This window comes from Rhipicephalus microplus, chromosome 4 (assembly GCF_043290135.1).
Source record: "Rhipicephalus microplus isolate Deutch F79 chromosome 4, USDA_Rmic, whole genome shotgun sequence".
Classification (NCBI taxonomy): domain Eukaryota; kingdom Metazoa; phylum Arthropoda; class Arachnida; order Ixodida; family Ixodidae; genus Rhipicephalus; species Rhipicephalus microplus.
The window spans coordinates 10106194-10120263 of record NC_134703.1 but is presented as its reverse complement, the minus strand read 5'-3'; the positions used below and the strand labels follow the sequence as shown (position 1 = coordinate 10120263).

The 14070-nt window shown below is 52.5% G+C and overlaps 1 protein-coding gene and 1 long non-coding RNA gene across 2 annotated transcripts in view; both read left to right on the top strand.

The window, feature by feature from the left end:
* LOC119171524 (atrial natriuretic peptide receptor 1-like) overlaps nt 1-14070 on the top strand; it is a 642832-nt gene that overhangs the window by 107084 nt on the left and 521678 nt on the right. The gene's annotated exons all lie outside the window — the stretch shown is intronic.
* On the top strand, nt 92-13183 carry LOC142814163 (uncharacterized). Its single transcript, XR_012894826.1, has 3 exons — nt 92-168; nt 12597-12726; nt 12856-13183. It is a non-coding gene; the product is annotated as an uncharacterized LOC142814163 (long non-coding RNA).

Below are 14070 nucleotides of genomic sequence, written 5' to 3'. Positions count from 1 at the left end.
TACATAAAAACAATTGATTCAACACGCCTTACGCGATTATTTTTCTTCAGCCGTACTGTCGTAAAGACCATCCACCCAGCGACAAGCCCGTGCATGACTGACAGCGGGAAGCTTTCGTCGCTTTCGTCAACGTCGGCTGCGTCGGCGTTTTCGTGCGTGAGATAACAGGTGAGGCACGTTTTCAAGCGAAGCTTGTTGAATGACATGTTGTTGGGCTTGTTGGGTCATTTTTTCAGAAAACGGTTACACCTGCGCGAATAAGACACCATGCAACAATCATAGAAAGATGCACACACACATGTTGCGCTTCGTGTGTGCGAGTTTGTTTTTTACGTGGCGTCTCATTCACGCAGTTGTAACCTTTTTCTGAAGCTTGTAAGGACGGGAAGGTTCGCTAAAAAGAAAGTTTGCGGCTCTATGCGGCGGCTAGACGGGACCATTGTGCAACGTATGCAGTATAGCAAAGGCGGCACGGCGTCAAGTCGAGGCGACGCGTGCTGCGTCTGCCACGAACGCGAGCGTCTGTGCGCTGAGCATAGCTGGGCAGCTAGGTCATAGGGGGGGGGGGGGGGGGGCTGCGAGCGCTCAATGGTGACGGACGCACTCCACATCGCCTCCGTAGATTTTCTGCTATTTCTGCGGACATCCACCCTGGTACCCCAGAAACTTGGGTTTATCGTCACCGCCAAATTGTCCGCTTCGCCTAGACAACATTTTCGTCCAGGTGGGTCCAGTTTTGACAACTTGAGGAACATCCTTCACTCCCGACTACAACGCCGCCTCGCTAAGGGCTCTCAGCCCGGCGATGGCGGCCGCCAACGTGGTTACGGGCTATGATCCTACCTCAAGCCAAGTACTGTCCATGGAGATTTCATCCTCCGTAAACACTATGCCATCAGAAGACGAATACCTCGACGACATGGTGGGACTGTGGCAACGCAAGCAAGCCAAATCAAAGTCTGCGTCTAAACAACAACGGGACGCCACAGCTGGCCGCCATTCCCCAGCCTTGCAAGGAACGCCGGCGCGCCATCCCTCTGGTAGTGTGCCTACCTCTGCTCCGTCCTCGCAGCCAGCGAAGCAACGCAAGTGGCGTCCGCGTCAGACTCCTCGCCTCTCTCGCGACGACTACATCGTAGTAGTTAAACCTCGCGTTCCCTGCGAGCTACGCACATTTGTCCCGGCCGATCGCGCAGGCGACGCCATCCGTAGCTACCTCGGCGACCGGACTACCACGCAAATTCAAGTGTGGCCAATCTGGGAACAGAACATCTTGGTCTGTAGCACCACCATTTTGCCTATGGCACAGCGACTCCTCGGGGACTTCCAGCTGCAAGTGGGGGATCAGCAGCTGCCCGTTCGAGGCCACGCCAAGGCACCAGGGTATACATGCAAGGGCGTCATCAACGTAAACCCTGCTGAAAGCCCGGAGAAGATAAAGTCTGAACTGTATTGGCCTCGAGGTACTATCCTTGCGGTCCGCGAACTCGGAGATTCCGTGGCGGTGGTGATGACTTTCGAGGGCACGAAGTTACCCCGCTTCCTCTTCTACCACTGCGTGGCGACGTATATCCGCGCCTACAAGAAAAGGGTCCCTGTTTGCACCAAGTGCGGTACCATCGGCCATCGACCACCTCAGTGTCCTCACCCCGCTCCAACGCAGGGTGCCAAATGTGGAACCCCCGCACCTGCAGGTCTCAATACCCATGACTGCCACCCCAAGTGCCTCCTCTGCCACGGCGCCCATGAGACTGGGACCAGTGGCTGCACAGCAAAATATAGGAAACGCCGGAAGCCCTCAACATTGGATTGGATTGGATAAACTTTTATTTGGTCCTCCAAAACACAGATCACTGTGTTGCGGGCAGCTCCCACGTGGGGACTGAGATGCCAAGCTCCTCAGCCGCCTCGCGGGCTTGGTGGACAGCCCAGAGCTGATCTGCCAAGGACGAGCTGCGGATTGCCGCCTCGCATCTGGCAGAGGTGATGTGCGATAAATGAGCGAATTTGGTGCACTGCCAGAGCATGTGTTCTAATGAAGCTATTTCCCCACAATGTGGACAAAGATTACTTGGGTATAGGTCAGGGTACATGATGTGTAACATTTTCAAAGTAGGGTACATCCGCGTTTGCAAAAGCCTTAATGTAAGTGCTTGGGGCCGGGTTAGATTTTTGTGAGGTGGAGGGAAAATCCTTCTAGACAGGTAGAAATGTTTAGTGAGCTCGTTATATGTTGTAAGAATTTCCCGGTTATCCCCTTCACCGGTAGAACGCATCCCCGGGGAGGCGCGGTTGGAGAGTTCTCGCGCCGCCTCGTGTGCTGCTTCGTTGAGATTGGGAGGGGAATCGTTGATTTGTCCAAGGTGAGCTGGGAACCAACTCAGAAGATGATGTGTTATGTTCTTGCCTTGCAGTATTTTCAGCGTTTGTTCACAGACCGTCCCCTTGGCGAACGCCCGTAGTGCTGCCATGGAATCGCTGTAGACGACTTCAATGTTATCCAACTTGAGTGCTAAGGCGATGGCCACTTGTTCCGCAATGATTGGGTCTTTCGTCCTGACCGTCGCTGAGTTGACGACATGGCCAGTCCCATCGACTACCACTGCCACAAACGCTTTCCCATTGGCGTAGGAAGCCGCGTCAACAAATACGACCCCTCGTTCCTCGTTTGAGACTTGACGAAGTATAGTCCTGGCCCTCGCTACTCTTCTTCCGACGTTGTGTTCTGGATGCATGTTTCTCGGTATAGGAGATACCGTGATAGTCTCCCTGATGTTGTCAGGGATATCATTGTAATTGCGTCTGATTGCTATTGGGTGTTGGCCCAGCTCCTGCAGGATCATTCTCCCCGACCTTGTAGTAGATAACCTTGCAAACTGTGCTCTCTCTTGGGCTTCTGCAATTTCTTCGAGCGTGTTGTGTATGCCAAGCTCAAGCAGACGCTCGGTGCTGGTATGTATGGGTAGGCCCAGGACCTTCTTGATAACTTTCCTGAGGAGCAAATTCAGTGTCTCGGACTCTGCTCTTGACCAGTTGTGCATTGCTGCCTCGTATGTGAAGTGACTTAGAACAAACGCATGCATCAACCTGATGAGGTTGTCTTCCTTGATCCCATTTCTTTTGTTGGCCACTCTGCGTGTGAGGTGCACCGCACTGTCTGTTTTCCGAGTTAACTTGGCTATAGATTTGCTGTTGCCGCCGGTAGACTCTATCAGCATTCCCAGGACTTTGATGGAGTCGACCCTCTGGATGGCATCCCCTTGATTTGTACGGAGATGGATGTCTATCTGGTTTAACGGCTTCCATCCCCTGGGCTTCGGTCCCCGGCGTGCAGTCCGATAAAGCAAAAGTTCTGACTTACTCGAGGAGCACTTGAGCCCGGAAGGGCGAAGGTAGTCTTCTACGGTGTCAATCGCCTCTTGCAGAGCGCTCTCAATCTGCCCCTCGCTTACACCTGTGCACCAGATGGTAATGTCATCTGCGTAGATGCTGTGCTTCAATCCTTCAATGCTCGATAATTTCTTTGACAGTCCAATCATGGCAATGTTGAACAGCATTGGTGAAATCACTGCCCCTTGTGGCGTGCCCCTTGCTTCTAGTTCGATTGCTGCGGTCTCGATATCTGCAATCTTCATCACGGCTTTCCGATCTGTAAGAAAGGACCATACGTAGTCATAGAAGGCTTTCCCTAGACCAAGCTTGGAAATTGCTTCGAGTATGAATGAGTGGTGAATGTTGTCAAACGCTTTTTCTAGATCTAGGCACAGAATGGCTCCCACGTCTCTGGTTTCATTGTCAATGACCTGGTGTTTGATAAGCTTCAATGCATCTTGTGTGGATAGCCCTGCCCTGAATCCAACCATATTGTGTGTATATATGTTGTTATCTTCCAAGTACTTGTTTATCCTGTGCAGTATGGCATGTTCTGCGACCTTGCCGATACATGATGTCAAGGATATTGGCCTCATGTTGTGCAAGTTAGGGGGCTTTCCTGGCTTAGGAATAAGGATTGTGGTGGCCAGCTTCCACTGCTCTGGCGCCCTGCCTTCTTTCCATGCTTAATTGATCATATCCCTCAGGGTTTCAATTGAATCGTCATCAAGGTTACGCAGGGCCTTGTTTGATATACCGTCCGGGCCAGGGGCCGACCTGCCGTTGAGATCATGCAAGGCTCTTCTGATCTCCTCGATGTTAAAGTCGCCCTCATGCCTGGATTTGGCGTGCCCTGGTACTGTCTACTTGGTGGTGCCAATCCTCTTTTGATTGGGAGGTACTTATGCACGAGCTGCTGGACAACTTGCTGTTCTGTAGTGCACCCTATCTCTTTATGCAAAATTCGAGCGATAACATGCTTTTGATTTGTTTTGGTGGTGTTTTCGTTGAGGAGATGCTTTAACATATTCCATGTCTTGCCATTGCGCATCTGACCATCGACTGAGTTGCAGATTTCGTCCCATTGCTGCCTCGATAGTGCGCGACAATGTTCCTCGACTGATCTGTTTACCTCAGCTATCTTCTTCCTCAGTCTTCGGTTCAGGCGCTGACCCTTCCAACGGTTCAGTAGTGCTTGCTTTGCCTCAAGAAGATGAGCGAGCCGACTATCCATTCTTTCAACCGGAAGATATGTGGTAATGGTGGAGGAGACGGATTTGATGTCATCTTTAATCTGTTTGACCCACTGCTCCAAGCCTTGTCTGTGGCCATCTTGTTCCCTTTCCATCCTTACCTTCCTGAACTTATCCCAGTCTGTGAAGTGAAATTCTCTCTGCTTTTTACGCTCCACGGAGAAGGTAGTGGCAAGAATGCAGTGGTCACTCCCTAGGTCTACAGCAAGGTTCATCCACTGGGCCTTCTTGATGTTCCTTACAAATGTAAGGTCCGGGGTGGAATCCCTGCAGCAAGATGTACCAAGCCTTGTTGGTAGGCTGGGGTCTGTGATTAGGGTAAGATCAAGTTCACTGGCACTTTGCCAAAGTCGATTTCCTTTCCCAGTGTTGTACTTGTAACCCCATGTATGATGAGGGGCGTTGAAATCACCTGCTATGACGAGTGGACATTCCCCGGCAATATTAACAGCTTTCTTTAGAACCGTCTTGAACCCTTGCTTTTGTTCCTTTGGACTGCTGTATATATTCAGAATGAAAATGCTCTGACGGTTGCTGGTACCCGGCACGATCTCTACCAAGACGTGTTCCAACCGGCCTGCTTCTATCTTGAGGTCGTGGGTTACGTGCGTTAGTTTGTTGCATACGAAGGTGCAGACTCCCCTCCCTTCAATATCCCCTATTACAGGCCGGAATCCAGGCAACGTTGCTTGCGGTGAAAGGGTCTCTTGTAATAATATAATATGAGGCTTTTCTTCGCTGCTCCTGATATACTGCTGCAGGGTTGCCTTCTTTTTAAGGTAACCTCTACAGTTCCATTGCCAGATACGAAATGCTTCACGTAGCGCTGCCATCATGGTTATTACATGGGCGGCCAGAGCCTGATGCTGCACCTGTCGACAGGTTTGGTACCACTAGTATTGGTGGCCGAAGGGGTGAGCTTGGGGCATGAGGAGGCCTTGCTGTGTTGTGCAGATCTGCTTCGAGCTTTGTAATGCGCAAAGTCATATGCTCTTCCAGTGCCGCCACGCTTGATTGTAGCCTACCCATCTGCTCGCTAAGATTGGCTACTACTTTGCTGAGCGTGTCAAACACCTCTTTCATATCTGACATGGTCGTTTGGTTGGCTTCCACGTGTTCTGCCATGACTGCCCTCTTTTTCGCGGTTCTCGAGTCCCCCACGTTTTCAGCCACAGGGACATCAACTGGCTGAGGCATTGGCTGTGAAGACTGCGCGCTGGTTAGCTTAGTGAGAAGAATTTTTATTTCGTTTAACTCAGCTGATAGCCTCTCATTCGATTTTGTAAGTCTCGCGTTTTCTTGCTCTAGCTGTGCAATTCTATCATGCTCTGGCAGCTTACCTGTCATCACCTCTGCCCCGCCGTTGCGCACTCGCTCAGCCCAGCTGCCTTTCGAAGTAACTGCAGGCGTCCTCCCCGTGTGTGAAGCCGGGATCTCGAACTGAACGCCAGGCAGCTGGCCATTCGGGTGCCGCCCAGGCTGATCCCGACCCTGATGGTGACCTTGAGAACTCGAGCGCCCCCGTGATTGGGAGCGGGCCTTGGGTCTAAAACCTCTTCTGGAACGCGACCTCCCCCTGGAGTGGGGCCGCCTTTCCTGTTCTTGTGTAGTCGGGATGCTCTGGGTCCCGTAGGCTGGAATAAGCTGCTTGTCATTGATGTCTGGACTCGATGTGATTGATGCGTCCCGGGCTTCTGCGGCTGCTCGCGATCTTTCCCAACGTCTGCGTCTGACGACGTATGGCACTAAGAACCTGTTCTTGCACTCCTTGTCTGCCGTGGGATGGTGACCGTCGCACAGCCTGCATCTTGGATTGCACTGGTGCAGGCTATCTGGGTTCTTGATCTCGCAGCCTCTGAAGATTGTTTCAGCTGGGTTCGGACAGACGTCAGACCGATGTCCCAGCTTTCCACAGACGTAACAAATATCGATGTTCTTGCGGTAAAGGGAGCACTGCAAAAGTGAAGGTCCATATCTCACGAATCTGGGCACCTTGTGTCTTTCGAACGCTATGATGATTGTCCCGGTGTCCTTGATTCTCTTCGCCTGCAGCGCGAGCGGGTTGTTCGCGTTCACAATCTTTCGGGTCAAAATGTCCTGAGTATCGCTTACGGGGATCCCGCGAATCACTCCTTTACAAGTGTCGTGGGGTGCCGCGGCGTACGCGCTAACCTCGAAAACTTTGCCTCCAATGTCAATTTGCTTGACCTTGAGGTATCTTGAAGCTCTGTCTTGGTCCGGAGTGCTTGCCACCATAATGTTCTGCTGCAAGTTGGAACAGATGATGTCCTGCATGGCCTCTTCCTCTTTGACGCCGGCCGCCAGTACTATCGCGTCTGCCACGGCTCCAGTGCCAATTCTCGAGATATTCAATCCTCCACGTGGTCGTAGCACAATTTTGCTGAAGTCCTTAGGTAGTGGCGGCATGCGTCCAGCTCGCACGATTGTATGCTTGGTGTCATACCTACTACGACTGGCTCGAGCGTCTCCCGCAACGCCGGCTTCGATCGAACCCTTGGCAGCAGGAACGCTAACCGCGGCTTGCTTATTCCTTGAGCGTCTCGTTTCGGCTTCCTTCTAACCCATTTCTTCCGTGCAATCCTCTGGAGAGATGTCCTCTCCATCTACTTGGTATTCCATTCTCAGTTGCAGATACTGGAACGCGCAGAGCGTTGAGTCGCGTTGGCGCCGGGCCGGCGCATCGGCGACAATCGCCTCCTTGGTTAGGCCTAAATCCCCCGGTGGCGTTGCCGTGTAAAAATGTCCCAAAAAACGGTTTAAAAGTCCACTCACCGGCACAAAGGTGGTATCTGCTGATCTCTTGAGAACTTAGGCACACGATGAGAGTAAAAACTCAGCGACAAATTCGTGAATACCACAGGAAAGCATTCTTGAAAGCAGGAGCCGATCTTCGCGCGTCCGCACTGGTCGGCACCTAGAGCGTCTCCCCAAGCCCTCAACATCTCCTCGAGGAACCACCTCATGTTCGTCACAGCCAGACAGCGGCACCAACCTGCATCAGTCGGCTCCAACACTCCACGCCGACACTCGGGCATTCCCACCGCTCGAAGCACCAGCGGCGGTACCTCAGGTGAGCAGTTGGGCAGGGAATGCTGCTTCTAAGCCTCTCTCACCCCCTTCTATCGATCCTCCTTCTCCCGAACTTGCGGCCCTTCGCCAGCAAGTTGCAGCACTTCAAAAGCAAAATTCTCTCTTAACTAAACAACTCGAACTCATAAATAAGCGACTTCAACCCCAACAACAGTGTACTGCAATGCCATCCGGTATTGCCTCCTCTGTCCAGGCGGCTACGCCAGCTACGCCCAAGCTTAGTCCTTGCGCTAAGTCCACTTCCATTAAACCGCCGGTTCAAGCAGCCATGTGTACTCCAGCACTCAGAACCGGTGCCGCATCTACTCCAGAAGCTCTTGAGGCTCCTGGGGCACCTCAGGTTCTCTTGCCCGTTACCGAACCCTCCCTAGCGAGGAGCGCGCCCCGCGCATAGATGAACGCTTTAAGCGCGTCGAAGCTTCGATTAATCACCTCCTCACCAGCTTCTCTGTCCAACGCATAGTAGTAGAGGTTACCCAGGCTATTCAAGCCGGGGCAATCACCCAGTTTCAACCCAAGGCATCGCGTTCCCGCTCCTGCTCGGTGAGCAGTGAAAGTGCAGCTCCACGGCGTCGTCGTAAGGTGGCTACCACCACCCCGCCGTCGGACAATCCGGCCTCTGTGCCCCTCCCTGCCTCTGATGATTCCGAGCGGGAAATAGAGGGCCAAATATAAAACCTAAGACAATCACGATGGCTACCAATCGTACGTCCCGTTCAAACATTGCGTCTAAATTCGAGATCATACAGTGGAACCCTGGAGGCTTCGGGAACAGGCGAAAGCGTTCACATCTTTCCCTTTTCCTCAGCTCACTTGGCTCTCAGCCGGCCGTCTTGGCGCTCCAAGAATCTGGCCCTGCTCCATCCCTTTCTGGATACTGCTCCTATGTAGGCGGCACCACCACATGTCTGCTCGTGCATAAAGCTTACACGGCGATACAGATTGACCTCGATCTGGATCTTCCTTACGACTACTGCATGATATCAGTGCTGTCTCAGCGGAGGGGCCAACCATCAATACATATCTTGAACGTGTACTGTCCCCCTCGCCTTGCGAGGGCTTCGTTTGCGCATCTCTTCCATCGGGCGCTGCGTATAGCGGCCCGACAACCACTGGTGATTGTCGGGGACTTTAATGCCCCCAGCCCTCACTGGGGTTACCACTACGAGAAGGCCCGGGGCAGAGAGCTCAAGGAGCTCATTTCCTCGCTGAGCCTCACGTTTCTTGCCGATCCGACACAACCCACACGTTCCGGCAACTCGGTCACGCGAGACACATGCCCCGCCCTCTCCCTCACCCGTCACATCCACGATGCTACATGGGAAAATTTAGGCGAAACCCTAGGCAGCGATCACTTTTTACTCCGCATTTCGTTCACACCGCGGCAGAAAATGCGCCAACACTGGGGCCAAGCCCGTCTCACCGATTAGATTCAATTCAGAATGCAACCATTTCCCGCAGTCCTCTCCTCGACCGAATATGCAGCGTGGGCCCTCCATTTGAAACAAGCGAACACTCGCACCCTTGCAACCTCTAATTTGACTCCTGCAATCGATCCACACCTCCTACATCTTTGGCACGCTCCCCGCGGGCTCGTAAGGCGCTGGAAACGCAACAAACTTAATCGGAAACTTCGCGCTCGCATTGAGGCGCTCACTGCAGAGGCGGCCGCATACTCTGCACAACTTTCCGATGCTAACTGGGCAGACACCTGTTCGAAGGCTGCAAACGAGCTGAGCTCTAAGAGTGCGTGGCGACTCTTTAGAAGCCTTCTTGATCCCTCCACCACCAGGGGAGAAACGCAACGCCAGCTCCACCGTGCTCTGCATGACTTTCAGGGCACTACGGATCAACTCGCGCAAGAACTTTGTGACCGCTACATCTGCCGCACAATTGATCCCGCGGGCCCAGCATATACGTATTCCGGCGCCCCTAACAACGACCTCGACGCCCCATACACGCTTTCCGATTTACGATTTGCACTCACAAAAATGCGACGGGGCACGGCCCCTGGACGCGACGGAATCACAGTGTCGCTCCTGGCAAATCTTCCCGACCAAGCACACCTCTCGCTACTCCACCTTATAAATTCGATATGGGACGGCTCTCCGCTGCCAACGGAATGGACCACATCGGTCGTGACATACATACCCAAATCGGCAAAGTCCGTTAGTATCGAGGCACTGAGACCCATCTCACTTACGTCCGGCGCAGGCAAACTCATGGAAACCATGGTTCGCGAACGCCTTTCCGCCTACTTGGAGGCCAGGAGGACCTTTGCCGACACGATGTTTGGCTTTCGCCCGCATATGTCGGCGCAGGACGTCCTGCTCCAGCTTCAACACGATATCATAGGGCCGACTACTATGCGCCATAACGATAAAGCCGTGCTCGCTCTCGATCTCCGCGGGGCGTTCGACAACGTCAAACACAGCACTATACTCAATAACCTGTCTACCACATACTGCGGGCAGAAGACTTTCAACTACATTCGCGTCTTTCTATCACATCGCACCGCCTTCATTAGCCTTAATTCTACCGAACACGGCCCGTACTTATTAGGCACGCGGGGTACACCTCAAGGGGCAGTCCTGTCTCCTCTGCTTTTTAACCTGGCGATGATGAACCTCCCCTCTCTTCTAAGCGAGGTCGAGGGATTACAACACGCACTATATGCGGACGATATCACAATCTGGACCAACACCGGCTCCTTAGCGCAAATCGAAGAACGCCTGCAAAAGGCTGCCCTTCTGGTGGATACCTACGCTGGTTCATGCGGCCTGGAGTGCTCTCCAGCTAAATCGGCTATTCTTTCAGTCTCTCCGCTACCGCCGCCTCAAATTTTTCTTCCGTCCGGGCCCGTCCCGTCAGTGCAAAATATTCGGGTTCTTGGCCTTCACCTCACATCGTCCTTGGATCCAAAGGGCACAATAGCAGGCCTCAGATGCACCAGCGAGCAGATGAGCCGCATGATACGGCGAGTGTCTACCAAGCGCGGCGGCCTCCGCGGGTCTCAGTCCCTCCGATTGGCCCACGCGTTTGTGACCAGTCGCGTCCTCTACGCCTTGCCTTACCTTCGCCTGCGTCGTCGACACGAGCACCAGCTGGACGTCCTTCTTCATTCAGTATACAAACGCGCTCTGGACCTACCTATTGGAACTTCCAACAGCCGATTCGCGGCTCTGGGGGTACACAACACCTTTGCAGAGATGCGCGAAACTCATCGCGTTAACCAAATCAATCGACTGTCGCAGACGCCTTCAGGGCGCCGTCTTCTCCACAGACTTGGCCTTAACCCGATATCTGACCAAGACCCTCTGCAGCCGGTACCAGAGCCCTGGCGTCAAAAGCTATGGGTGGAACCTCTACCCGTAATATGAACCCCGACTTCCATCCTGGCCGTAGACTAGCACGCGCCGCGGCCCTTCATACGCGACACTCCGATCGTCCTGGTGTTTTCTACATAGACGTCTCGGGTCCCTCCTCCTCGGGTCACTTCACGGCTGCTGTGATTAGAGAGGGCAAACACGTAGATGGCCTCTCCTTTCGAGCAGACACAGTAACACACGCTGAAGAGTTTGCCATAGCTTTGGCCGCCTCCCACCCTGCCTCACGCACCATCCTGACGGACTCGCGCTCGGCCTGTTCTCAGTACCTTCAGGGTTCCATTGCCCCGCTGGCGGCTAGCCTACTACAGGCAGCCTCTGGGCGCTTTAACCCTCATCCCATTCGTATAGTCTGGGCCCCAGGCCACTCGGGCCTGCCCGGCAACGAGGCGGCAAATGCCGCTGCCCGCGCTTCTCCTGTCCGGGCCGTTGCCCCTCCATGTCCCGAGACGGAATCTGGCAATACCAACCTGACGCGCTTTCGCGAAATTTCGGCTTATTACCGGGCTTCACGCCGCCTCTACCCGGACCCCGCACGCGGTTTGGAGAAAGCGGACGAACGACTGCTACGCCGCCTGCAGACTAACACCTTTATCAGTCCAGCGGTCGCCAGGCACTTTTTGCCGGAAATCAATGGCACCTGCTCGGCCTGTCATGTCCTCGCCGACACATATCACGTCGTGGCATCGTGCCCAGTTAATCCCGTCCCTTTCTCATCCCCTTTTCCTATCCAAACTAGAGAGGCTTGGGAGGAGCACCTGGTCGGCTGCTCTACCTTGGCTGCGCAACGCTCCTTGGTGGAGCGCGCACGGGCAGCTTCCAGCTCCACTGGCGTCCCGGAATAGGGTCTGGCCACTCTAGCACGCCGATGGGCCACGTCGGCACTCTCTAGTAGAGTTTTTCTGAAATAAATTTTTTTTACCACCACCACCACCAGGTCATAGGCTCGGTGGCTCGGTGCAAAATTTTGAGAAGCGTTCGCTGGGCCTCGCATGCTTCACGACGCGTTTCCCGAAGGCTCGGAACACGAATAATTCTTGGTGTGCCGGAGGCAAATCTGGACTAGCCAAGTGGCCATTATCTTCGTTTCTTCGCTAGCCTTGTGCCACTAGTGCAAGCTGCCCACAAATTTTTTTTGACGTTTCCAATATAATTTTACCGCACAAATTTCAACTACGATTTTTCTTCCCATATTACTGCTGATACTGCGTACGCCCGAAGGTGATCTAATGTTCCCAGGCCGCGATACCATTGCATTACAAGGGCTAGCGGCCTGGAAACTTCTGAAGATCTTTGTACGTGGTCTTGACGTCTATCTTTGTAAGTCAGAGTTTTATGGGTCAGAGATGTATCACTGGTTTTGTATTGTGCATCGGTTAGCTAATCATTCCAAGGGGTTTGCTGGTACACTTATGACGTGCACATATCTTTTTCGTAATTTGACAGCGAAGCATCCACTTACTAACATTTTCAGACCGCGCTGATGCCATGCCGTCCGGCGGTCCAAGCTACGGCAGCTACTGCTGTGTATCGTGGTGCTTCAACAATGGCAGAACCCACAAGAAGCCTGGGACGAGTTTCTTCCGCATACCACGGGACGGCAGGTGTGTTAAAGCTTTTGTGTGGTTTGCATGTCTTTAGGCTTACTGTTCGTACTTGCCCAGTGAGGGTAACAATAAAAAATCACTATTCAAGCAATTCCCCTTTTAGCTGATAGTTCATTGCCAATGCAGGATGAAAGCATGGATGCAGTATGCTGGACGCGATGATCTCCTTAGTAAGCCGGCCAGCCTATTGTACGCAACGTACAGGGTTTGTAGCGACCATTTTACTGCTCAAAGTTTCATGGACCCTGGGCCCACAAGGCTTACAAGAATGGCTGTTCCCAGTGTGCAACCAGCTGCACCATGTAAGTGATTGACTGAAACTCAAATATGCGCAATAGCAGCCACTTGTATTGAATCAGTGGCGACAGTTAACCGCGAAGATCTTTGTAGCCGATGGAGAAACCTCACTATAGAAGTAACACTTGGAAAGTCTTAAATTTTGTGAATTGTGGGCTATTACTTTCCTAACAGCAGCTTTACATTTCTGTCGTTTTTTTTTTTGATGCTTTTGACCTGCGCACCTTGTTTTGAAAGACTTTAAGGGGCTATTTCACGTTATCTTCAAGCCTGAGTGCACATGTACGTATACCTTTCATCAGTGAAAGCTTGCACTGTTGATAATTCCAAAAATCACAAATTACTTGTTTCCTAGTTGGTGCCTTCTCTTTTCTTCCTCGTTCGACCAATTTATGCGTTTGAAAGAGCTGTTTAAGTTTCCCCATGCTACAAGCGTTGTAACTTGTACCAACTGCACATATATGCAGGTTCTCTGAGCGTCGCTTCAAGTAGTGACTGTGACATGGCTGCAGAAGCTGCACTGAAAGGTGCGGATGAGCTTCAGTTTGTGTTATTTTAAGCCTTTTACTGAGACATTGTCGTAATTTCATTTATTCAGGACCTGCGGTAGAGGCTTCAAAATGCTGCTCCTACACATTGAGGTGCCCTGATGAGCAGGGTGCATTCAGTGTCGCGATTTCTTTTTTGTTTTATCCAAATTGACTGTTGACCAAACATCTGCAGGTGGCATCTCCCTTGTAGCTGGTGAAAGAATTTCTGCTGACTTCGTCTTGCCGGAGAAAACCTTAACCAGTCGTTCAGCTGTCACAAAAGGAACTTGTGTGACCGGTAAGTTGTATGTTCACTTCAACAACAGAGTGGATTGATATAGAGACTTCCGCAGGCCGCTCGCAAGATTGTTCCGACAGCACTGTCCGAGGCACTAAACAAGCTTCACAAGACCCTCCAGAAGACGTCTCCGCCAACAGCTCCACGCCTGAGTGCCCTAGAAAAAATCGTGACTATGCTTTTATTGCAGCTGTTTTTAATGTGCTATTTTATGTT